The sequence below is a fragment of the Oryctolagus cuniculus genome, chromosome 5 (genome assembly GCF_051225735.1).
Source record: "Oryctolagus cuniculus isolate XC-2025 breed Fujian yellow rabbit chromosome 5, ASM5122573v1, whole genome shotgun sequence".
Lineage (NCBI taxonomy): Eukaryota > Metazoa > Chordata > Mammalia > Lagomorpha > Leporidae > Oryctolagus > Oryctolagus cuniculus.
Genome location: NC_142871.1, coordinates 52,456,810 through 52,481,252, shown reverse-complemented (window position 1 = coordinate 52,481,252; position 24,443 = coordinate 52,456,810). Strand labels below are relative to the sequence as shown.

The 24,443-nt window shown below is 37.7% G+C and overlaps 1 protein-coding gene across 1 annotated transcript in view; it reads left to right on the top strand.

Moving 5' to 3' along the window:
- The first annotated feature begins 11,612 nt into the window (after window positions 1-11,612).
- SLC35F1 (solute carrier family 35 member F1) overlaps window positions 11,613-24,443 on the top strand; it is a 586,228-nt gene continuing 573,397 nt past the window's right edge. The window contains exons 1-2 of the mRNA XM_089333727.1: window positions 11,613-11,630; window positions 11,738-11,896. The gene's annotated coding sequence lies outside the window, so the exon portion shown is untranslated. The remainder of the gene's footprint in view (window positions 11,631-11,737; window positions 11,897-24,443) is intronic.

The window sequence follows — 24,443 nt, the reverse complement described above, 5'->3', positions numbered from 1 at the left end:
ATGTGTCCAGGAATCTATCCATTTCTGATAGGTTTCCCTGTTTGATGGCATACAAATCATTGTAGTAATTTCTGATGATTCTTTTTATTTCTGTGGTGTCTGTTGTTACGTTTCCTTTTTCATCTCTGATTTTATTGATTTGGGTCTTTTCTTTTTTTAGTTAGAGGGATGTCTAACTAAATCCAATCGGATGTCTCTCTCTTTTTTTTTTTTTTTTTTTTTTTGGACAGGCAGAGTGGACAGTGAGAGAGAGAGAGAGACAGAGAGAAAGGTCTTCCTTTGCCCTTGGTTCACCCTCCAATGGCCACTGCGGCTGGCATGCTACAGCTGGCGCACCGTGCTGATCCAATGGCAGGAGCCAGGTGCTTCTCCTAGTCTCCCATGGGGTGCAGGGCCCAAGTACTTGGGCCATCCTCCACTGCACTCCCTGGCCACAGCAGAGAGCTGGCCTGGAAGAGGGGCAACCGGGACAGAATCCAGCGCCCCGACCGGGACTAGAACATGGGGTGCCGGCGCCGCTAGGCGGAGGATTAGCCTATTAAGCCATGGTGCCTGCCGCCAATGGGGTGTCAATTTTGTTTAATTTTTCAAAAAACCAGCTCCTCATTGGCTGATTTTTGTAATTTTTTTTTGATTCAATCCTGTTGATTTCTTCTCTGATTTTAATTGTTTCTTTCTCCTACTAGATTTGTGTCTGGTTTGCTGCAGATTTTCTAGATCCTTGAGATGAATTGGAAGCTCGTTTATTTGGTGCCTTTCCAATTTTTTGATGTAGGCACGTATTGATATAAACTTTCCTCTCAACACTGCTTTTGCTGTATTCCAAAAGTTTTGATATGTTGTGTTGTTATCCCCATTCACTTCCAGAAAGTTCTTATTTCTCTTTTGATTTCTTCTATGACCCATTGTTCATTCAGGAGCATGTTGTTCAGTCTCCATGTGTTTGCATACTCTCTAGGGATTCACAACATGGGAAGTGGGATACACAGCATACTCATAGAATGCCAGGTGTCCCAAACAGTACTCTAGCCTCAGAGTCAGCCCTTAAGGCATTCAGATCCAGCTGAAAAGCCCATGAGAGTATTTCAGGCATGGAAAGCCAAGACGCTTTGGCAAAAAAAAGTTACCTAAATGAAAGATCTCTGCGAGTGAGATCCCAGTGGAAAGAACGGGTCATCAAAGAAGGAGGTATCTTTCTTTGAATGGAGGAGAGAACTTCCACTTTGACTATGACCTTGTCTAAATAAGATCAGAGTCGGCGAACTCAAAAGGCTTCCATAGCCTTGGCAACTCATGACAAGAGCCTAGGGTGATCACTGACGCCATAAACAAGAGTGACAATTTGCTAAGTCAACAACTGGAGTCACTGTGTTCTTATTCCCCATGTAGGATCTCTGTCCTTAATGTGCTGTACATTGTGATTTAATGCTATAACTAGTACTCAAACAGTATTTTTCTTTGTGTTTCTGTGTGGTACAAACTGTTGAAATCTTTACTTAATATATGCTAAATTGATTTTCTGTATATAAAGAATTGAAAATGAATCTTGATGTGAATGGAAGGGGAGAGGGAGCGGGATATGGGAGGGTTGCAGGTGGGAGGGAAGTTATGTAGGGGAAAAGCCATTGTAACCCATAAGCTGTACTTTGGAAATTTATATTCATTAAATAAAAGTAAAAAAAAAGAAAACTTAAAAACAGTGTTGGAAATTTATGGGATACTATCAAATGTCCCAACATACAGGTCCTTAGGAATTCCAGAAAATATGGAAATAAAGAATGGACTAGAAGGCCTACTTAGTGAAATAATTGCAGAAAATTTTCCTAATTTGGTGATATAAAGGGATGTCCAAGTACAAGAAACAGGTAAAACTCCTAACAGATGTGACCAGAAAAGATCCTCACCATGACACATTGTAATCAAACTTTCTACAGTAAAGGTTAAAGAAAAGATTGTAAAATTTGTGTGAGAGAAATTCCAGATTACTTTAAAAGGATGTCCAATTAGACTTCTCATTAGAATCCCTACAAACATAAAAAAAATCCCTACGGACTAGAAGAGAATGGCAAGATATAGTTCAAGTCTCAAGAGAAAAAATCAGTCATCCCAGAATGCTATACCCTGCAATTTATGAAGATGAAATAAAGACCTTCCATAACAAACAGAAATTGATACAATTTTTGACCACTCATGTAGCCTTACTAAAGATATTAAAGGATGTGCTACACACAGAAACAGAAAGAAAGCCATCATCATTAAAGAATATAAAAGCAGAAAATTCCCCAGTAAAAGTACAAAGGAAATCTAAAATAAACAATAGGAATATTCTTGGAAAAATGGAAGGGCTAAGACATTACTTATCAGTAGTAAATTTGAATGTCAATAGCGTCAACCCTCCAGTTAAAAGATACAGACTGGCCAAATGGATTAAAAAGAAGGCCCATCTACTTGCTGCCTACAGCAAACATCTCACCAACAAAGATACATGCAGACTGAAAGTGAAAGTATGGAAAAAGATATTCCATGCTAATGGAAAGCAAAAAAGGGCAGATATAGCCATCTTAATATTAGACAAAATAGACTTCAACACAAAAACTGTTGAAAGAGACAGAAAAGGGCACATTTAATGTTTGAGGGATCAATTCAACAAGAAGACATGACTATAATAATTGTATATGCACCTGATTACAGGATGCCTGGCTATTTAAAAGATCTATTAATGGATCTAAAGAGAGACATAGACTCCAATACAATAGTAATGGGGGACTTCAACATCCCACTTTCATTGATGGATAGATCAACCAGAAAGAAAATCAACAAGGAAATAGTAGAGTTAATAGAAACTGTAGACCAAATGGACTTAACTGATATCTACAGAAGTTTTCACCCCACAGTTGCAGAATGCAAATTTTTCTCATTAGTCCATGGAACTTTCTCTAGGATGGACCATATACTAGGCCATAAAGCAAGTCTTAGCAAATTAAAAAATAATCAAAATCATATGATGCATTTTCATTGATCACAATGAATTGAAGCTAGAAATAAACAATTCAAGAATCTCTAGAATATATGCAAATGTGGAGACTGACCAATATGCTCCAGAATGAACAGTGGGTCATAGGAGAAATCAAAAGAGAAATAAAAAATGTCTGAAAACAAATAAAGATGACAATACAACATATCAAAACTTATGGGATACTGCAAAAGCTGTGTTAAGAGGGAAGTTTATAAAAACTGGTGACTACATAAAGAAATTGGAATTCACCAAATAAATGAGTTATCAGTGCATGTGAAGGACCTAGAAAACAACAACAAACCAAACCCCAAATTAGTAGAAGGAAAGAAATAATTAAAATTAGAGAATAAACAAAATGGAAATACAAAAGATCAATGAAATGAAGAGCTGTTTTTTTTTTAAATAAAATTGACACACTATTGGCCCAGCTAACCAGAAAAAGAGAATACCCAAAACAATAAAATCAGAGATGATAAAGGAAATGTAACAACAAACAGCACAGAAATAAAAAGAATCATCAGGAATTACTACAAAGAACTGTATGGCAACAAATCCAGAAACCTAGAAGAAATGGATAGATTCCTGGACATGTACAATCTACCAAAATTGAGCCATGAAGACAGAGAATGCCTAAATGACCAATAACCAAGATGGAGATTGAATCAGTTATGAAGACCCTCCTAAAAAAATCCCAGGTCCTGTCAGCTTCACTGCTGAATTCTACCAGACATTTAAAGAAGTAATTACAACTCTTCTCAAGCTATTCAAACCAATTGAAAGGGAGGGTGTCCTCCCAAACTGCTTCTATGAAGCCAGCATCACCTTCATTCCTAAACCAGCAAAAGAAACAATAGAAAAAGAGAACGATAGACAGTTTCCCTGATGAATATATATGCAAAAATCCTCAACAAAATATTAGCCAATCAAATTCAACAACACATCAAAAAGATCATTCTCTCAGACCAAATGAGATTTATCCCTGGTATGCAGGGATTGTTCAACATCAGAAAATCAGTAAATGTGGTATATCACATTAACAAATTGAAGAACAAAAACCATATATTATCTCAATAGATGCAGAGAAAGTATTTGATAAAACACAACATCCTTTTATGATGAAAACCTTAAGTAAATTGGGTATAGAAGGAAGGTTCATCAACATAATCAAGACAATTTATGACAAACCCACAGCTAGCATTTTACTGAATTGGGAAAAATTGGAGGCATTCCCAGTAAGATCCAGAACCAGACAAGGATGCTTACTCTCACCATTGCTATAAATATAGTCTTGGATGTTTTAGCCAAAGCCACTAGGCAATAAAAAAAATCAAAGGGATACAAATCAGGAAGGAAGTAGTCAGACTATTCCTATTTGCAGATGACATAATCTGATATATAGGGGATCCAGAAGACTCTATGAAGAGACTATTGAAACTCATGAAAGAGTTTAATAAAATAGCAGGATATAAAATCAACACACAAAAATTAATAACCTTTGTATACACAGACAATGCAATAGCTGAGAAAAAACTTCTAAGATCAATCCCAATCACAATAGCTACAAAATAATGAAATACCTTGGAATTAATTTAACCAATGATGTCAAAGGCCTCTTTTTAAGAGCACTAATTTGGGGTTGACACTGTGGCACAGTGGGCTAAGCCTCTGCCTGCAGTTCCGACATCCCATTTGGGTACCAGTTAGTGTCCTGGGTGCTCCTTTTCTGAACCAGCTATCTGCTATGGCCTAGGAAAGCAGTAGAGGATGGCCCAAGTACTTGGGCCCCTGCCCTCATGTAGGAGACTCGAAAGAAGCTCCTGGCTCCTGGCTTTGGATTGGTTCAGCTTTGGCTATTGTGGTCATTTAGGGAGTGAACCAGTGGATGGAAGACTCTCTCTCTCTCTCTCTCTCTCTCTCTCTCTCTCTTTGTAATTACACCTCTCAAATAAATACATAAATAAATTTTAAGAAAGCACTAATTCCATTTGTAAGGATTCTTCTCTATTGACCTAATCATGTCACAAAGGCCCCCATCTCCTAATACTATCACTTTGGGAATTAGGATTTCAACATATAAATTAGGGGAGACACAAGCATTTATACTATAACAGGTAATGCATTGAAAAGGAAGGACTGGAATCCCCTGGCCGTTTGCTATTTCTCAATTCAAGGGAAATGAGTTTCTCCCCAAAATTGAGCTGTGAAGACCAAAAAGGTAAAGTACTGTGTTTATACAAGTTGTCTTCAAAAAGTTAATAAAAAACACACATTATGAAAAAAGTATGCATATATTTCAAAACTTTTTGCACCAAAATAAACTAATCTTTTAATTCCATTTTTCTCTGGACTTTTAAAAGTACCTTTATATATAGTGATATATATGAGTGTATAAAATTAATATGGGCAATATTTAAATGATTTAGCCTTACAGTATCTAAAAAATGACTGATATGGAACATACAATGTCTATATTCTGAAGCATAATGAGATATTTTCTTTTTGTTTTTAAATGTAAATATATTTAGCTTGAGTAGATAAGCTTTGTAGTATATTTCTTTTTTAGTTATCAGGCTAATTGGTAAGATTTTTGAAGAGCTCTTGCTAGACAACATAACTTGAAGCATGTATTAAAAGTTTCCTGTGACTTTTAATGTAAAAAATTCTATCTAAATTTTACCACTTCATTATCAACTAACCTACTTTTAATTTCTAAGTGATTGCATCCTTCTTCCTTACCTAATTAAACATTTTGTACAATGTATGGTCATCTAAAATGGATGAGATATCTAATAGAAGACTAAGGAGAACATCTCCTTCAGACAAAAAATGTTTATATAGTGACAAGGAGACAAGATTTTCATATTCGACATTGGGATATATGTAATTATCTAGTAGAGCAACTTTGAGCAGTTTTCCCCCCAACTTGAGTCTAAGACTTCTCTTGAAGTCACATACAATGTTATAAGACAAATAAAGAGATGAAGCATGGGGCCAGCACTGTGGCGTAGAAGGTTAAGCCTCCGCCTGCAGTGCCAGCATCGCATATAGGCACTGGTTCAAGCACTGGCTGCAGCACTTCCGATTCTGCACTTGAGAAAGCAGCAGAGGCTGTCCCAAGTACTTGGACCCCTGCATACATGTGGGAGACCCAGAAGAAACTCCTGGCTTTGGAAAGTGACCCATAAGATGGAAGATCTGTCTCTCTCTCACTGTATAACTGCCATTCAAATAAATAAATAAATAAATCTTTTTTAACAAAAAGAAAAGCATAAGAAAGGAAAAAATGGCAACATTTTCTAAAAAGTTATGCTCTATTGTATATGTTGAAAATCAAATGACGTCAAAGGCAAATTATCATGTATAATAAAATAATTCAACAAGTATTCTGTATAAAATATCAACATAAAAACATTGTAATGTGTTATCAGCAACATGAAGATAAAAATACAGAAAGAGAAACAAATGCCATTCCAACAGCAACAAAAGTGCACAGGAAAACTAGAAATAATATGTGCAACTTATCTATGAAAAATGTAAGAATACATTACTGAAGGGCCAAAGGGAAAAAACTGAACAAGTATGTACTATGTTCATAGATGGAAAGAAATGATATTTAAATTGATATTATTTCTTCCCAGGGGGAAAGTATAAACTCATATACAATAAAATCCCAGTAGAGTTGTTCATGGAGCATGACAAATGACCTTGAAATTCATATGAAAAAGGTCATGAGATCTCTCATATAAAGGCCCATAAAACTAAAACACTTTTGAAGAAGGCAAAAGAAGAGAGGTTTGCCTTCAGATATGAAGACATTATAAAGCTATGGTGCACTTTTTTTAAAAACAGAGTTAAAGAGATTAATGGAACAGAGAGGCATAAAATAGACAGAGATCTACAATCATATAATAACTTGATACATAACAAAAATACAACCAAAAATAGAGAAAAGTTGAACCTCATTATATAATGTCAGTACAGTTCAATAGTGTTAGCCAAAATAAAAGATATATTTATTGGCATGTTTACTGGCATGTTTCTAGCTCTACCATTTGGGGCAAGTTAGATTTAGCATGTCCCATATTGTACATCTCCTCCTTCTCTTATTTTCCCACTCTTATATTTAACAGGGATCACTTTTCAATTAAATTTAAATGCCTAAGATAACTGTGTGTCAATTAGACGCACAAAAAAATACTAAAAGGAATAAAGTTCCTTGACTGTTCCTCGACAGTCAGGACAAGGGCTGATCAAGTCACTGTTTCTCATAGTGTCCATTTCACTTCAACAGGTTTCCTTTTAGGTGCTCAGTTTTCACCGATGAGGGAGAACATATAATATTTGTCCCTTTGGGACTGGCTTAGTTTACTCAGCATGATGTTTTCCAGATTCCTCCATCTTGTTGCAAATGACCAGATTTCATTGGTTTTTTTTGACTGCTGTATAGTATTCTACAGAGTACATATCCCCAAATTTCTTTATCCAGTCTACTGTTCATGGGCCTTTAGGTTGATTCCATGTCTTAGCTATTGTGAATTGAGCTGCAATAAACACTGAGGTGTACACAGCTATTTTTCCACAGCTGAGAAAGAACTTCTAAGAGCAATCCCATTCACAAAAGCCACAAAACCAATCAAATCCTTGGAATAAACTTAACAAAGGATGTCAAAGATCTCCATTATGAGAATTACAAAATCTTAAAGAAAGAAGTAGAAGAGGACACCAAAAAATGGAAAAATCTTCCATGCTCATGTATTGGAAGACTCAACATCATCAAAATATCCATTCTCCCAAAAGCAATTTATACATTCAATGCAATACCAATCAAGATACCAAAGATATTCTTCTCAGATCTGGAAAAAATGATGCTGAAATTCATATGGAGACACAGGAGACCTCGAATAGCTAAAGCAATCTTGTACAACAAAAACAAAGCCGGAGGCATCACAATACCAGATTTCAGGACATACTACAGGGCAGTTGTAATCAAAACAGCATTGTACTGGTACAGAAACAGATGGATAGACCAATGGAACATAATAGAAACACCAGAATCAACCCAAACATGTACAGCCAACTTATATTTGATCAAGGATCCAAAACCAATCCCTGGAGTAAGGACAGTCTATTCAATAAATGGTGCTGGGAAAACTGGATTTCCATGTGCAGAATCATGAAGCAAGACCCCTACCTTACACCTTATACAAAAAAATCCACTCAACATGGATAACAGACTTAAATCTATGACCTGACATTATTAGAGAACATTGGAGAAGCCCTGCATGATACTGGCATCGGCAAAGACTTCTTGCGAAAGACACCGGAAGCACAGGCAGTCAAAGCCAAAATTAACATTTGGGATTGCATCAAATTGAGAAGTTTCTGTACTGCAAAGAAACAGTCATGAAAGTGAAGAGGCAACCGACAGAATGGGAAAAAATATTTGCAAACTATGCAACAGATAAAGGATTAATAACCAGAATCTACAAAGAGAGCAAGAAACTCCACAGCAACAAAACAGACAACCCACTTAAGAGATGGGCCAAGGACCTCAATAGACATTTCTCAAAAGAGGAAATCCAAATGGCCAGCAGACACATGAAAAAATGTTCAAGGTCACTATCAATCAGGGAATTGCAAATCAAAACCACAATGAGGTTTCATCTCACCGCAGTTAGTATGGCTCACATTCAGAAATCCACCAACAACAGATGCTGGCGAGGATGTGGGGAAAAAGGGACACTAACCCACTGTTGGTGGGAATGCAGTAAACTGGTAAAGCTATTATGGAAGTCAGTCTGGAGATTCCTCAGAAACCTGAATATAGCCTACCACATGATCCAGCCATCTCACTCCTTGGAATTTTTACCTATGGCATTTGGGACTCAGATAGAGACAGAGGAGAGCTTATTGTTTATGAGAATGGGCTCTGGAGGAAGCCTTCTTCCCTTGCCAGCTGTGTGACATTGGTTAGGATATTTCAAATATTCATGCCTCAGTTTACTCATCTGTGAAACACGAGTGATAATGATAGTCAAAACTTAACATAAAGCTCACTTAAAATCCAGCCAGTCCCTGTTTTAAGGTACCTCAGAGAGTTTGAGTGAGATTATTGAAAAGCTTTACACATTGCCTTCTCATTGAGTCAACACTACAGAAGTGTTAGGTAGAATACCAGTAAAGCTAAAGCTCCCAATACACTTCAATCTGCTAATTCCACTTTGAAGTGCAAATACGTGAAAAACTCTTGCACCTCTACACAAAGGGCCTGTAGAAGTTACTTTAGTATATACTAAGTTGATCTTCTGTATATAAAGATAAATAAAAATGAGTCTTAGTGAAGAATGGGAAGGGAGGGGGAAAAAGGGATGGGATGGTTTGTGGGTGGGAAGGTGTTTATGGGGGGGAAAAAGAAGAATGTATGTTATAATATTTCATATTACAGCAAAATTTAAGACTATTCAAATGATCATCAGTAGGAAAATATGTAAATTGGGGTGTATTGATCCAGTCTTTTTAAGCTACATGCTATGAACATCAAAAGCTTAATGTTAACAGAAAAGTAACTTACAGACTAATACATAGTAAGAATCCATGTATTTAAATATTATATATATAAAACAGTATGTTGTGTTTATAGAGAAATATAAATGTGGAAAAACATAAAGACATGAACTTCAAGAAAATGATTACATGTAGGTAAGAGAGGGGTATTGGGAATTAGGAGAACTTAGAATCCAGGCAGATGGAAACACATCCATCTGGTGACTGTACCACCTGAAACAAATGACTTCCTTTGCTGCTGCAGCAGCATACAAGATGGAGGATCATTAACAGGCTTTCTACCACCCCAGCTCAGCAGCAAACACAGGCCGTCTCTGCCCATAATCCACTGCCTAGAGCTACACATTTGGCTTCACCCATCTTAAGGACATTGTTTTCGTGAGTGATCATGTTATCTCCTGCATTTAGTCTTGGTCTGGAAGTAGACAGAGTTCATTCATCCCCAGAATAAATAACTTCACATTGTGTTATTTGTTTTTGAACTGAAGCACCACAATAATTCATTCTTCCTGGTTTCTTTTATCTTTAGTCTTCTGTGATTGTATTTTCCATCAAACACTTTGAATGTCTTGATTGAGAGCCACTGCTCATTTCACAGAATCACCAGATGGGAGCAGAGGTTACCAGGATTTTATCCAACAGTGACTCACAGAGAATGTCTGGAGTAGTTCCATGGTTTTGAAGGTTTTGTACAAGTGTCTAGAATATTTTGGTTGTTTTTAAAAAGTAAATGCTAAATGATAATCATTGAAGCAATTCTTTTAAAATAATTCAGGTTTTACCTATTAGTGACAAAATAAAGCTTTTTGATTAGAGACTGAATGATGTACATGCTAACTGGTGGGTCGTCCATGAGCTTGGGAGGTTTTGAAAGGCTCATTCATCAAAGCCAGCAGTTTTGGCAAATTCTGAGCTACAGCTTTAATTAGAATCACATTGCTTTCTTCATTTTGGCATTTTTGCATATGTTAAAGTAGCCAGGGAAATATTTTACTAAAATCCACCTGCTCACTCAGTATCACCTACCTCTTTGGTTTTCCATAAATAGCACAGAGCAGAGTTGATAGTTTTGTTTCTATACTCACAGCTCAGGTGACTCAACTGAACATATGGAAAGATAGAGTTTGGAAGATTTTTGACTCTCTTGAGCCAGGGAATTGGGTACCTGAGGCTGTATTCTTAATATCTTACTTGTTTTCCATCTGGTATGCAAGTTTAAAGCTGGTGTTGTAATTAAGTTAGAGCACTTGCTGGTTTTCATGTTGCCCCAGCATGATTTTTTTTTTTTTTTCTGAACATACTTAGAAACCCGTACTCTCACAGGTCAGCCTTAGAACTGCATAGACCCTTTGTTTAGGTACTTGTGTCAATTTACCTTTTAATTAGGTACAGGTATGAAACAATTTGCTTTATCATTAAATCAATTTCTGTAGACATGGGATTGAAATAGAACAAAAATTATTCTGACAACTTAGAACAAAGCTGTATTTTGCAGTTCTCTTCTCCTACTATTGGAGTATTTCTCACTCCCATTCAAATAGTATGAAATTTGAAAGTTTCTGTCTATGATTGGAAGGGAGAAGCAGAGAAATGTGGATGAGAGTATGCCAGTTGTGATGATTCTGGCCATAGTAGTAAATAACTTGATGCTTTACAGTAGTTTGAGTGTATTTTCTTTGTCCTCTTGATTATGGAAATGGATATTTGACTATATACAGACTCCATATCTCACAGTTTATTGAGCTCCTTGGAACCAATTAACACTTTCAGTGCCTTCCAGAATAAAAAGGGAACTAAATCGTTTCTTTTCAAACGATTCCATGTTGTTTGTGGTGTGACTGGAGCAGGCAGAGTGTGAATTATCTATCTTAAGTAAGCAGAGTGTGCTGGACACAGGGTACACCTCCCAGACTTGTGGCTGAGTGCCCAGAGAGAGCCTCCAGTTCCTCCTTCAGGGTTTGCCTCAGCTGATGGGAATGGCCTCACTCAAAGGTTCAATGAGGATATAAAATTGTGCACCTTTTGGCCTGATGAGGGTCAACTGTGATAGGTAATATTTGCACCCAGGTTCCCCAGCAGGTCAGCCAGGGTTTTGTCAAGCCTGTACAAAGATGTTTCCTTCCACTCAATGCTACTTATTTTCTCTTACTTCCGCAGGTATGAATCCTTAATAATCCCTTAGATGCCAAACTTTGTCTCAGCATCTGCTTTGGACAACCCGACCTGCAACATAAAGCAAGTCAACCATGGAAACCAAGTCAGCCATGTATACCACACACAACTGTGATTTCTCCACATTCAGGAGCGGTGGTCCAGGTAAGTGAGTGATGGGTTACAGCACCTGGCAGGTGTACAAAATTTTGCATTCCAAAGATCCTGGAAGAAAAAAAGAGCTTGAGAGCTGAGAAGATCCTTTAAGTTTGGAGAGGCTGAAGTTGGAAATCAGAGTGTTCTTTTGAGAGTGGTTATTGTGCTGATGCAACAGGAAGACATGGGAGATCTTACTCCTCTATTCAAGTGAAGTGAGAGTGGCTTCATGAGACCACTCAGAGGTGAGCCTGGGTGTCCTGCCATGTGAGGAGTAGTGGGCCAAAGAGAGGCTGAAAATCAACATGGGGCCATGAGAAGTAACCCCTGCTCCATGAGGGATAGGACAAGAGGGTGAATCTTCCATAGTGGGTTTAAGAGAGGGCTGACCTGGACGCACACCAAGGACTTGACACAGGATATCAGTATGGAGCAGAGATCAAAGTAAACAATCTGAAAGGTTGTCTGTGGAGGTGGGTTAATGAGAGTGAGAGCCACGTTTGCCTTAGGAACCTGGTCAGAAGTCGTGACCCACATAGGGGGTCTGCAGGGTGTGATCTGGGTCTTGAGGGTTCTCTGAGAGCTCACAGAGACCCACTCCAGATACAACCAGTTTTAAATATTGATATGGACACAATGTCAAATGCTGGCCCATTGCAGGCAAGGGAACCCTCTTCCCCCTTATCTACTTTCCTTTCCCTTCCAAATTACCAACCTCTGAGGGTGGAAGCAATTGCTAACAGGCGAGCAGGAGTAACCTGCACACTCAAAAGAGAAGCAGCCGGTGGAGGCCCCTCTCCCAGGGCAATGCCTGCCAAAACCACTAGCTGGGAGGTGCTAGAAGATTAGGAGACGCTTGTTTGAAGCTTGAAAAAGGTCACAATCACAAACTGTTCCTTGTTTATTGTTTATAAGTGCCTATTTTTATGCCTTGAGGTTACTGGAAGACTTTCATGCTCTAGGGGAAAGACTGTAAGACCTGCCAAGGATTTTATTCAGGGAGATGGATTGGGCACAGGTTATACAGAGACAGGAGCTGACAACAGATTCGCACAGGCAGACTGAGAAACTAAAAGTCTTATATGAATCCATGAAAACAGTGCAGTGGTTACTAATAATAACTGGGGAAACGGATCATCTGGGTTCCTGCCCTCTGCTTACCAGCTGTGTAAGTGTGGGCAAATTACTTAAATTATCTCTCTGTTTCCCCATCCATAAAATGGGAGTAATAATAAAACCTACCTCATAAGGTTATAATAAGAATTTAATTGGTTAACAAAAACAAACACATGGAGCTGTGCCAGACACTGTAATAAATGCTCTAAGAAATATTGACTATTATGGATTTAGCTCTTTGTTACCTATTAGAAGTAAATATGTTGGAGAGTTCCAAGGATGAGTATCCCAGAGTTGATGGGAAACCAAGAAGCAGGTTACTAAGTGTGTTCCCTCCTCCACTGAATCACGGAAGAACGAGATATGCCCTGGAGTCCAGAATATGCAGGTTTATTATCATTCAGTTGATAGCTCTGCAGATTTCCTTTCTCCCCAGGAAAGTGTGTAATGTATGCTGGTTACTGGAATAACTACCTGTTAGTCACTGAAAAGTGCTATTTTATTTTTAACAGGAAAAACTTCTAGTTTTTCTGAGTCCCCTGCGCCAGGGCTTAATGTTGAAGGCAGACTTCTTGTATCCATCAGCAGGAGGCGCTGTTCCAGTGCAAATCTGGTAGAGCTGGCACATGTGATTCCATATTCAGGACAATGTACTCCGAAGTGAATGTTTAACATTATTTGAAAAAGATTGGAATTCACAAACTATGTGAATCAACAAAACCAGTGTCAGCTAATAGAAATTCTTTTTCAATTCCTTGCCCGTGAGTTTGATTTGTTTGTTTGCAATGGAAGAGGAGTAGAAATCCCGAGATTTTTTTTTTTCAGCACTTAGAAAATGAGTTATCTCATGTTCAGAATTTGTCTACTAGCTTCCAAGTATTCAAAGCAGAATTTAAACAAGATATTTAAAGAGAATTTGACATTTAATTTCTACATCGAAGAGTTATAACACTTCTTCTTAACTATGATCTACATATTTGGCATTTAAAATTAAAAACCCATTTTATACCATATGCAGTTGAATTAAATAATAGCCACGTGTGAATGAAAAGGTCAGATTTTATTTAGTTTTGTGCTGTCAGTTTGTTTGTTTTGTATTTATTCTCTTTCACACAAATGATCTGAAACATGTTTTTCCAATATAAGGAAAATGACTGAGACTATATCAATTTGGTGACTTTTATATATTAATATGCTCATTATTGTGAAAGCAGAACAGATATCATCTTGCCAAGGTGCAACACACAGACATACATTTTAATTAACTGAAGGTGTATAGTTTGGGTTTTGGTTTTTAATGTATTTTTATCTGTGTGACAAATTTTTGAGCTTTTAAAAGATATGTGAAGTGAGGCCGGCATTGTGGCATAGTGGGTAAAGCTGCTGCCTGAGAGGCCGGCATTCTGTATGGGCACTGGTTCATGTCCTGTGTGCTCTGAAAGAGATTTTGCCTGGAAGGATCTTGTCTCAAACAGTTTTTTAGCGAACTTTCACCTTTAGTGATGGACTACTGTCTTAGCTTTTTGCTATTATAACAGAATACTGGAGATGATGTAACTTACAATGAATAGAATTCATTGATACTCAGTTCAGGAGGCTAGGAAGTCTGATACCAAAATGAGGACCTTCTGGTTATGTCACCCCATGGTGGAAGGCGACGGGGGGGGGGGTGCAGCTTACCCTTTGATAAAATAGTACCAACCCCATGCATGAGGACCAAATTACATCTTGATGCTGTTATGTGACAATTGAATTTCGGCATGAAGTTTTGAGGGGACAAACATTGAAACCACAGCAGTCACATTGCAAGGTTGATTTTCCTGTCATTTTTCTTTCACATATTTCCACATACCTATAGGCAGGAGCAATTTGCCTGAAGTTTTCTTTTTGTGGCAGGAAAGTGTTTGCAGTATAGTCATAGCTGAGCATTCAATGATTCTATATTAGTTTCATAAAATGCAGTTGATACCAATGCATGAAGGGAAACATAAAAATATCTGTTTTTTAGAAATGTGAATTCAAAGAAAGTATTTTCCGAACATCCAAGACTCATACACATAAAAATATTGAATTCCATAAGCAGAGGTGGGCATTTGGCCTAAGAGTTACTCCACGTACCACACTGGAATGCTTGGCTTCCTGGTAATGCACACCTTGAGAGGCAGTAGTGATGGCTCAAGTGACTGGGTTCCTGTCATACGTGTAGGAGACCTTGCTCAAGTTTTTAACTGTGGCTTCAGCCTTGGACTGGGGCCATTGTAGCCATTTGGGAATTGAACCGATGAATGGCATCTCTTTGTCTGTATCTGTGTATCTCGAAAAAAAAAAAAAACCATAAGCAACTCTGTAATTCATCATACATATTCTAGATAAATATTAGACTCTAACAAACCCAATAGTTCCAGAAGAAACAACCAGTAATCTTATTATGTAATTTAACATTGCATGGTTTTACTTGAAAACTAGCGGCAGGTCTATCTGGCATAATAAAATATAATAAGTTTAGTTCATTTTTAGTTTTTATTTTTAGATCTGGACATTTATAACCAAATATAGAGCTAATGGATAGTCACTTGCTGAGGATTCTAGTTCATGACTCAAGGAAGAGTGCATTCAGATAGGAATATTCCTAATCTGAGAGTGGAACTCTACCCTGGAGGGAACTGGAGGAATTTTGCTCTGTAGATTGGATTATACATCCTCAAAAGGCCAGAAGTACTGGAAGAAGACACCTGTGTCACTGTAGAATCAAGATCTATTATTTTTTCCAGTTTGGTAAACCCTTCATAGAGACCAGGAGACCAAACTAAGAGCACTGGAATAGAACAGGTTTTAGAAAATAGAGCTTCACTTTACTTGGGAGACTAACTAGAAAGTCACTTGTGTTTTTACTCCATTTCATTGTTTTCCATTCCCCATTATCTTCTTGATTATTTGGGAGTTGCTTTGGATAGATCAATGCAATGAAAATTTGTGATAATAGATGTCATGTAAATACAATGATTTCCATAAAGAGATTTGTTTTAAATAGAATTTCAGCTAATTTCTATGGATTTTCTTGCATTTTAAGATGTTTCTCTAGAATTTTAGTTTAATTACTATTAGAAAAAAAACTTAGCAAATATTCTGAATAATAGTATATGTGTAGAGGTAATTATAAAAGTGAGAAAGGCTCACCCCTAAACACTTTAATGTAATTTAATCATTGTTTATAGCATCTTTTAAAGAGTTTTCTTCATTTGGGAGGATTAGTCACTGTCATTTCATTAATAACACATGGAAGATATTAAAATATCAGTGATTGAAATATGTCTGATTCTTTACACTTGTGAATTAAGTGAAAAATATAACTCAGTTTTGGTGAATTTTCTATTATTACGTGATGTCTCCAAATCAGCCTTCCATGAAGGTAACCATTACCTAGTTAAATGAAGCTGTTTACATGACAGAAATGAAGACTGTCTCTAAGCACATAATAGTGTATATCAAGTGCCATCCTGGGTTGGACCTGACTAGGCTGTGCTGTGAGTGACCTCACTGAAGAGGCAGCGTGACATGGTTGAAGCATAACAACCTTGGTTTAGGCATTAGGCACGTCTATTGGGAAAAACTTCAAAGCCACTGGGATTTTATGAATGAGGGCCTAAGTTGAGGTTGTGGAGGTGGTAGAGGATGTGCCATTTAGCCCAGGCCTAACTTTTTTCATACTAAGGGCTTCCATTTTAGATATTGATGTCCTCTCTGAATCAGGCTATTCAACTTTAACAGGGATATAGTAACAGCAGTGAAAAGAGAAGACATTTTTCATCAACTTCAACTCATGTGCCATTCTCAGTCTGCAATGACTACAGTGGATTATGATTAATATCCTCTGTTATACATTTTATATCAAAGGAATGTTTTAATGAATGTAAACATCAAGTTATATAGGAAATATTTAACCTCATTTTTTAATATAATGGTAGCTTTGGAAAAATGGGAAAACCTTGACTGCTACTATAGTTTATGTAATTGTAACCTATTCAAAGATGGCTGGTTAGCACTTGAAAAATGCTAATTAAGAATACATACGCCAGAGGTAGCACTTAAATATTCTTATCCATATGTACACCACAAAGCCTGTCATTTAGTTAAATGAATGTTATAAATTCTGTACTAGAGAAATTAGTGTGTTGAAGGTATATGGTTGGCCAAAAAGATTGCATAGGCATCTTTGGTCTTTTATGGATAAAAAGCCAGCACTTTGGCCTCAGAATCAGCCCTTAAGGCACTCAGATCTGGCTAAAGAGCCCATGAGAGTATTTCAGGCATGGAAAGCCAAGACACTGGTTAAAAAAAAAAAAGAAAGAAAAGAAAAAGAAACAACCTAGATGAAAGATCTCTGCAAGTGAGATTCCAGTGCAAAGAACGGGCCATCAAAGAAGGAGGTACCTTTCTCTGAAGGGAGGAGAGAACTTCCACTTTGACTATGACCTTGTCTAAATAAGATTGGAGTTGGCAAGCTCAAAAGGCTTCCATAGCCTTGGCATCATGACAAGAGCCTAGGGTGATTACTGATGCCATAAACAAGAGTGTCAATTTGTTAAGTCTACAACAGGAGTCACTGTGCACTTACTCCCCATGTAGGATCTCTGTCCTTAATGTATTGTACAATGTGAATTAATGCTATAACTAGTACTCAAACAGTACTTTACACTTTGTGTTATGTTTCTGTGTGGGTGCAAACTGTTGAAATCTTTACTTAATATATACTAAATTGATCATCTGTATATAAAGAGAATTGAAAATGAAACTTGATGTGAATGGAATGGGAGAGGGAGCGGGAGATGGGAGGGAAGTTATGGGGGAAAAAAGCCACTTTAATCCAAAACCTGTACTTTGGAAATTTATATTTATTAAATAAAAGTAAAAAAAAAAAAGCCAGGACCTAGCAAATAGCCAGCAAGAGCAGCAGCTTAATGTGTTTGGAGTGGTGCTTTACTTCTGGAACTCCTTTTAGTCATTTGTGGCTCCTCTAATGGATGACAACAAAGGTTATTGATCCTATCTTCAAAATATTGTTAGATCTGCTTTGAGTTTGGTGCTTTTTAGAGTCAGGGGTTATTTTATTCAGCTTGGGCTTCTACAACACACTATCGACTGGCTGATTTAAACAACCGACATTCATTTATGTCACTTTTGGAGGCTAGGAAGTAAGGGCTTTATTCCTGGCTCAAAGATGGCCGCCTTCTTGCTGTGTCCTCAAGTGATGGAAAGAGAGCATTCTGGAGTCTTTTCTTCATATAAGGTCACAAATTCCGTCAGGGAGGTTCCACTGTCATGATTTCATCTAATTCTCGTGTCAAAGCCCCCACCTCCCAAAACTGTCCTGGTTTGGATCTCCAGTTTCAACATATTACTTTGAGGGGGTGCAAACACTTAGTCTATAACAGGGTACCCTTAGAAAAGACTGCATTAAGATTACAGGAGCTCATTGTGCAATTGTTTCTGCACCTGCTTGTCAACCAGTGTTTGTATATGTGGCACAATTTTGTCTGATTTGTTTTCATTTAATATACCATCTGGCAGCCAGCTGATGGGGAGGAGATGTGCAGTCCCCAATTCTCCAGTTGTCACTATTGACCTTGGGAGACCCTACTCTGAATATAACAACTTCATTTTGTATCTTTCATTATCTTTCAAACTAGAAGAGAATTTTTTTCTCAACCGCATTATATTATTTCCTTCAAAAAATTCAAACCATTCAGTGAATGTGAAAGCCTGTTAATGAATTATGTATGTAAAATGTGATCTTCAGGCATGACATCATTCCAAGAAATTACTTTTTATTACCTTGTGTCCTAAACCACAGAGAATTGTGAGGTACCAAAAACTATTTTTTAAAAAGATTTTACTTATTTATTTGCAATCAGAGTTACAGAGTAAGAGGAGGAGAGGCAGACAAACAGAGAGTAGTTTTCATCTGCTGGTTCACCTTCCAAATGGCCATAACAACTGGGACTGAGCCGGTCTGGAGCCAGGAACTCACAGCTTCCTCTAGGTCTCCCATATGGGTGCAGGGGAACAAGTACTTGGACACCATCCTCTTCTGCTTTCTCAGGCACATTATCAGGGAACTGAATGGGAAGTGGAGGAGCCAGGGCTCGAACAAGCACCCATGTGGATGCTGGCATTGCAAGCCGTGGCTTAACCTACTGTGCCACAGAACCAGCCCCTGAAAACTATCATAAGTAGTATGTGGAAAGAATGGGGTCAGTCAGCTTGATTGTTTAATTTTCAGTAGCTCAGATTCTTCCAGAGATAAACTTTGGAAGTTGATTTTATTTTTTATGATCTTAGTCTGCAAGTCAGAAAAACATTCTTTCAAGTGTTAAATATTGAAATACCTGCAGGAAGCAAGTTATCTGTAATTACATTTTTCTTTTTGTCATATTCATTAACCATTTCTTAAGTGTTATTTACAGGGTTATGATTTTAAAAGTATTTGCACATTGAATCTCTTTGTGTAGGTGAAAACTTTTATTTCAGAATTCCAGCAGATAATTTTTGTCAACATTGACACTGGGTTGAGATATTTGGAATATGTTGTTTGAAGCAGAAATTTGAAATGTGAGAGAATGAACAGGTAGGTAAGATCCAGGGCCCAGATTTGTGACAATTTAGTGTAATATTTCTTCATATATTTACTTATGCTGGATTAAGATTTTTCTATTAAAATCACTGTGTATATGGAGCCAAGTACAGGAATATGTACAGTTAGGAAATTATAAGTTTTTACTTGATCACAGTGTTTTAAATGAGTTGAAGTGGTCTAAGATGTTAGACCAGTTAGGGAAAGATTTTGCTTAACAAAATCCAGATTCTCTCCTTTTCCCATACTGGATATTTGCTCTTGTGTCTAGGGAGTCTCTTTGCTAGAGAAGACTCAAGTGTTCTCTCAAGTCATTTGGATGATGAATTTTAAGGGCAATTCGTTAGACCACCAGCCATAAGTTTTTATAGAATATAAGTTTTGCTTTTGGTTAATGACACTACAGTTAAGCCCTCAAATTTCTTCATAAGGTTAAGGTAGATTATTTTTGTTTCTGTCTTCTAATATCTTTTAGTTAGGTCTAAAATATAAATCTGTTTGTTATTGTTATCTGATATAGTATCTTTAATCTGTGTTTCAGTGCAATTTTAAAGTAGAAGTCTTCCTTCTTCCACAGTCCAAAAAGGATATCAACTGATGTTATTTTCAAATTGAGTGCTCCTAATGTTCAAGGAGTTGGAATAAATGATCTAAATAATAACAAAAGACAATGTAGTCATTTTAATTCATCAGTTGCACCTTTTGCTGTATGATTTTGAAATAGTCCTTTGGAATTTTGGATTTTGTTATATATTTTTAACTTGAAAATTGGTGCTGTGGCATAGCAGGTGAAGCTGCCACCTGTGACACCAACAACCCATATGGGCACCAGTTCCAGTCCTGGCTGCTCCACTTCCTATCCAGCTTCCTACTAAAGCACATGGGGAAGCAGTGGAGGATGGTCCTAGTGGTTGGGCCTTTGCACCCACATTGGGGCCCCAGAGGAAGATCCTGGCTCCTGGCTCAGAAAGGCCCAGCTCTAGCCATGAAGATCATTGGGATAGAGAATCAGTGGACTATCCCCCTCCCCCCTCCCCACATCCCATTGCCTCTGCTTTTCAAATAAGTAAATGTCTTTAAATTTTTTATTTATAGAAAGGGAACAAATTTTTTTTTTAACTTTTATTTAATGAATATAAATTTCCAAAGTACGGCTTATGGATTACAATGGCTTCCCCCCCATAACGTCCCTCCCACCCGCAACCCTCCCCTTTCCCACTCCCTCTCCCCTTCCATTCACATGAGGATTCATTTTCGATTCTCTTTATATACAGAAGATCAGTTTAGTATACATTAAGTAAAGATTTCAACAGTTTGCACCCCTATAGAAACACAAAGTGAAATATACTGTTTGAGTACTTGTTATAGCATTAAGTCTCAATGTACAGCACATTAAGGACAGAGATCCTACATGAGGAGTAAGTGCACAGTGACTCCTGTTGTTGACTTTACAAATTGACACTCCTGTTTATGGCATCAGTAATCTCCCTATGCACCAGTCATGAGTTTCCAAGGCTATGGAAGCCCCTTGAGTTCTCTGACTCTTATCTTGTTTAGACAAGGTCATAGTCAAAGTGGAGGTTCTCTTCTCCCTTCAGAGAAAGGTACCTCCTTCTTTGAAGACCTGTTCTTTCCACTGGGATCTCACTCACAGAGATCTTTCATTTACGGGGTTTTTTTTTTTTTTTTTTTGCCAGAATGTCTTGGCTTTCCATGCCTGAAATACTCTCATGGGCTTTTCAGCCAGATCTGAATGCCTTTAGGGCTGATTCTGAGGCCAGAGTGCTGTTTAGGACATCTGCCATTCTATGAGTCTGCTGAGTATCTCACTTCCCATGTTGGATCACTCTCCCCTTTATTTATTCTATCGGTTAGTATTAGCAGGTACTAGACTTGTTTATGTGGAAAGGGAACAAATTTTATATGTACAAATTTAAGAGTGTAATGATACTTACCAAGCTACCCACCCTCCTGCCCATGCTCCAGCCTCCCTCCTACCTCCTTTCTTTTTTGTTTTAATTTTATGATGACATATTTTGAGTTTATTTTATAATCACAAGTATAACCCTCAAATACATAAAGAATATAACAAGTAGACAGTAGAGAAACCACTCTTCCTCAAGAGTATAGACAAGGGCTATAAACAGTAAACAAATCTAAAAATGTCAATTTCATTCATGTACAATACATCTTTTGTACTGTTTATATTAGTTACCAATAATCAGGGAAAACACATTATATTTGTCTTTTTGGGACTGGCTTATTTCACTAAGCATGATGGTTCCCAGTTGCATCTCTTTTGTTGCAAAAGACAGGAATTCATTTCATTCTTTTTTATGGCTGAGTAGTATTCCAAAGTATATTTTTAGTACATTTTCTTTATCCAGTCATCAGTAGGTGGACATCTCAGTTGATTCCATATCTTGGCTATTGTGAATTAAGCTGTAACAAACATAGGGAAAAGCATGGCTCTTTCAGACGATGCTTTCATTTCTTTTGGGCAAGTTCCCAAGAATGGGATGAGTAGGTCATATGGTAGATCTATTTTCTGATTTCTGAGTATTCTTAATAGTGTCTTGCATAACGGTTCTACTAGTTTACATTCTCACCAAAGTAGATTATGGTATCTTTTCCCCTATATCCTCACCAGCATTCATTTTTTTTTTTTTTATTTTTAGATGATGGCCATTCAAACTGTAGTGAGGTGAAACTTCATTGTGGGTTTTATTTGCATTTCCCTGGTGGATAGTGATCCTGAGCATTTTTTCAAGTGTCTGTTGGCCATTTGAAGTTTGTCGTTTGAGAAATGTCTGCCAAGTGCTTTGTCTATTTCTTAACTTTTAGTTTTCTTAATTATTTATTGTTGAGTTTATTATTCATTGTTGAGTTTCTTGAGCTCTTTATATATTCTCAATACTAAACTTTTATTAGTTTCATGGAGAGGCAGAGAGAGAGAGAGAAAGGGAGAGGGAGAGAGAGGTCTTCCATCCGATGGTTCACTCCCCAATTGGCCGCAACATCCAGAGCTGTGCTGATCCAAAGCCAGGAGCCAGGAGTTTCCTCCGGGTCTCCCATGCAGGTGCAGGGGCTCAAGGATTTGAGCCATCTTCTACTGCTTTCCCAGGTCATAGCAGAGAGGGGGATCTGAAATGGAGCAGCTGGGGCCTGGACTGGTGCCCATATGGGATGCCAGCACTCAGGCCAGGGCATTAACCTGCTGCGCCACAGCTCTGGCCCCTGTGTATTGATTTTATATACTTCAACTTTAGCAAACTCTCTTACGAGTTCCAATAATCTCTTAGTGGAGTCTTTTGGTTTCCCTATATATAGGATCATATCATCTACAAATAGGGATAATTTGGCTTCCTCTTTTCCAGTTTGTATCCCTTTGATTTTTTTTTTTTCTTGCCTAACAGTTCTGGCTAAAACTTCCAGAATTGTATTGAATAGCAATTGTGAAAGTGAGTTTTGCAGGGTACAGAATTATGGGTAGACAGTTTTTTTTTTTCTCTTAAGACTTGGACTGTGTCTCTGTGTTCTCTCCAATCTTGTAGTTTCTAATGAGAAGTCAGTTGTGAGTCTTAATTAGTGGTCCTCTGAAAGTAATCTGGTGCTTCTCTTGTGCTCATTTTAGAATCTTTTGTGTTTTTACTGTGGAAAATTTAACTACATGTGTAGTTAAATGTGTCATGGTGAAAATCTTTTCTGGCCATGTCTATAAGGAGTTCTATATACTTCCCATACTTGGACATCCCTTTTTTTCTCCAAATTGGGGAAGTTTTCTGTAATTATTTCACTAAATAGGCCTCCTAATCCATTCTTTCTTTCCACACCTTAAGGAACATCTAAGGACCTGTATGTTGGATTGTTTAATAGTATAGTATTCCATAAATTTCTAACACTGTTTTTAATGTTTTCTAATTTCTTCTTCTTCTTTTTGTTTGTTTGGGTCTAACTGAAAAATTTCCAAAGATTTATCTTCTAGGTCGGATAGTCTTTCCTTTGACTCACTGAGTCTGTTGTTAAAGCTTTCTACTACATTTTTTATTTGATCTATTGAATTCTTCATTTCTAATATTTCATTTTGATTCTCTTTAAAATCTCAATTTCATGGGAAAAACTTTCATTCATGTTACATATGAATTTCTTTAATTCATGGATTTACTTTCTCATTGCTTCTGAGTAATCCTATGATTAATCTTTTGAATGCCATTTCAGGCAGTTCATTAATATCTTCATCTTCACATTCTAGTATTGAAGTGCTGTGTTCCTTTGCAAGGGAGAGGGTCATGTTGTCTTCCTTAATGTTTCTTGAGTTTCTGCATTTATTTTTAGGCATTTGTGGAGACACTTGTGTTTTACCTCTGATTGCTTTGTTTTTAAAGATTTATTTATTTACTTGAAAGAGTTACATAGAGGAGAGGCAGAGAGAGGGAGAGAGAGAGAGAGAGAGGTCTTCCATCCACTGGTTCACTGCCCAGTTGGCTGCAATGGCTGGAGCTCAGCCGATCCAAAGCCAGGAGCCAGGAGCTTCCTCCTGGTCTTCCCATGGGGGTGCAGGGGCCCAAGCACTTCGGCCATCTCCTACTGCTTTCCCAGGCCATGGCAGAGAGCTGGATTTGAAGAGGAGCAGCTGGGTCTTGAACTGGTGCCCATAAGGGATGCCGGTGCCTCAGGCAAGGGCGTTAACCTGCCACGCCACAGTGCTGGCCCCATCTGGTGGCTTTTATTTTTGGGCTATGCCTCTGTGGCTTAGTGGAATGTCTGCTCTTTCAGTGAATAAGCAGAGATGTGCAGTGGGTTTGGCCA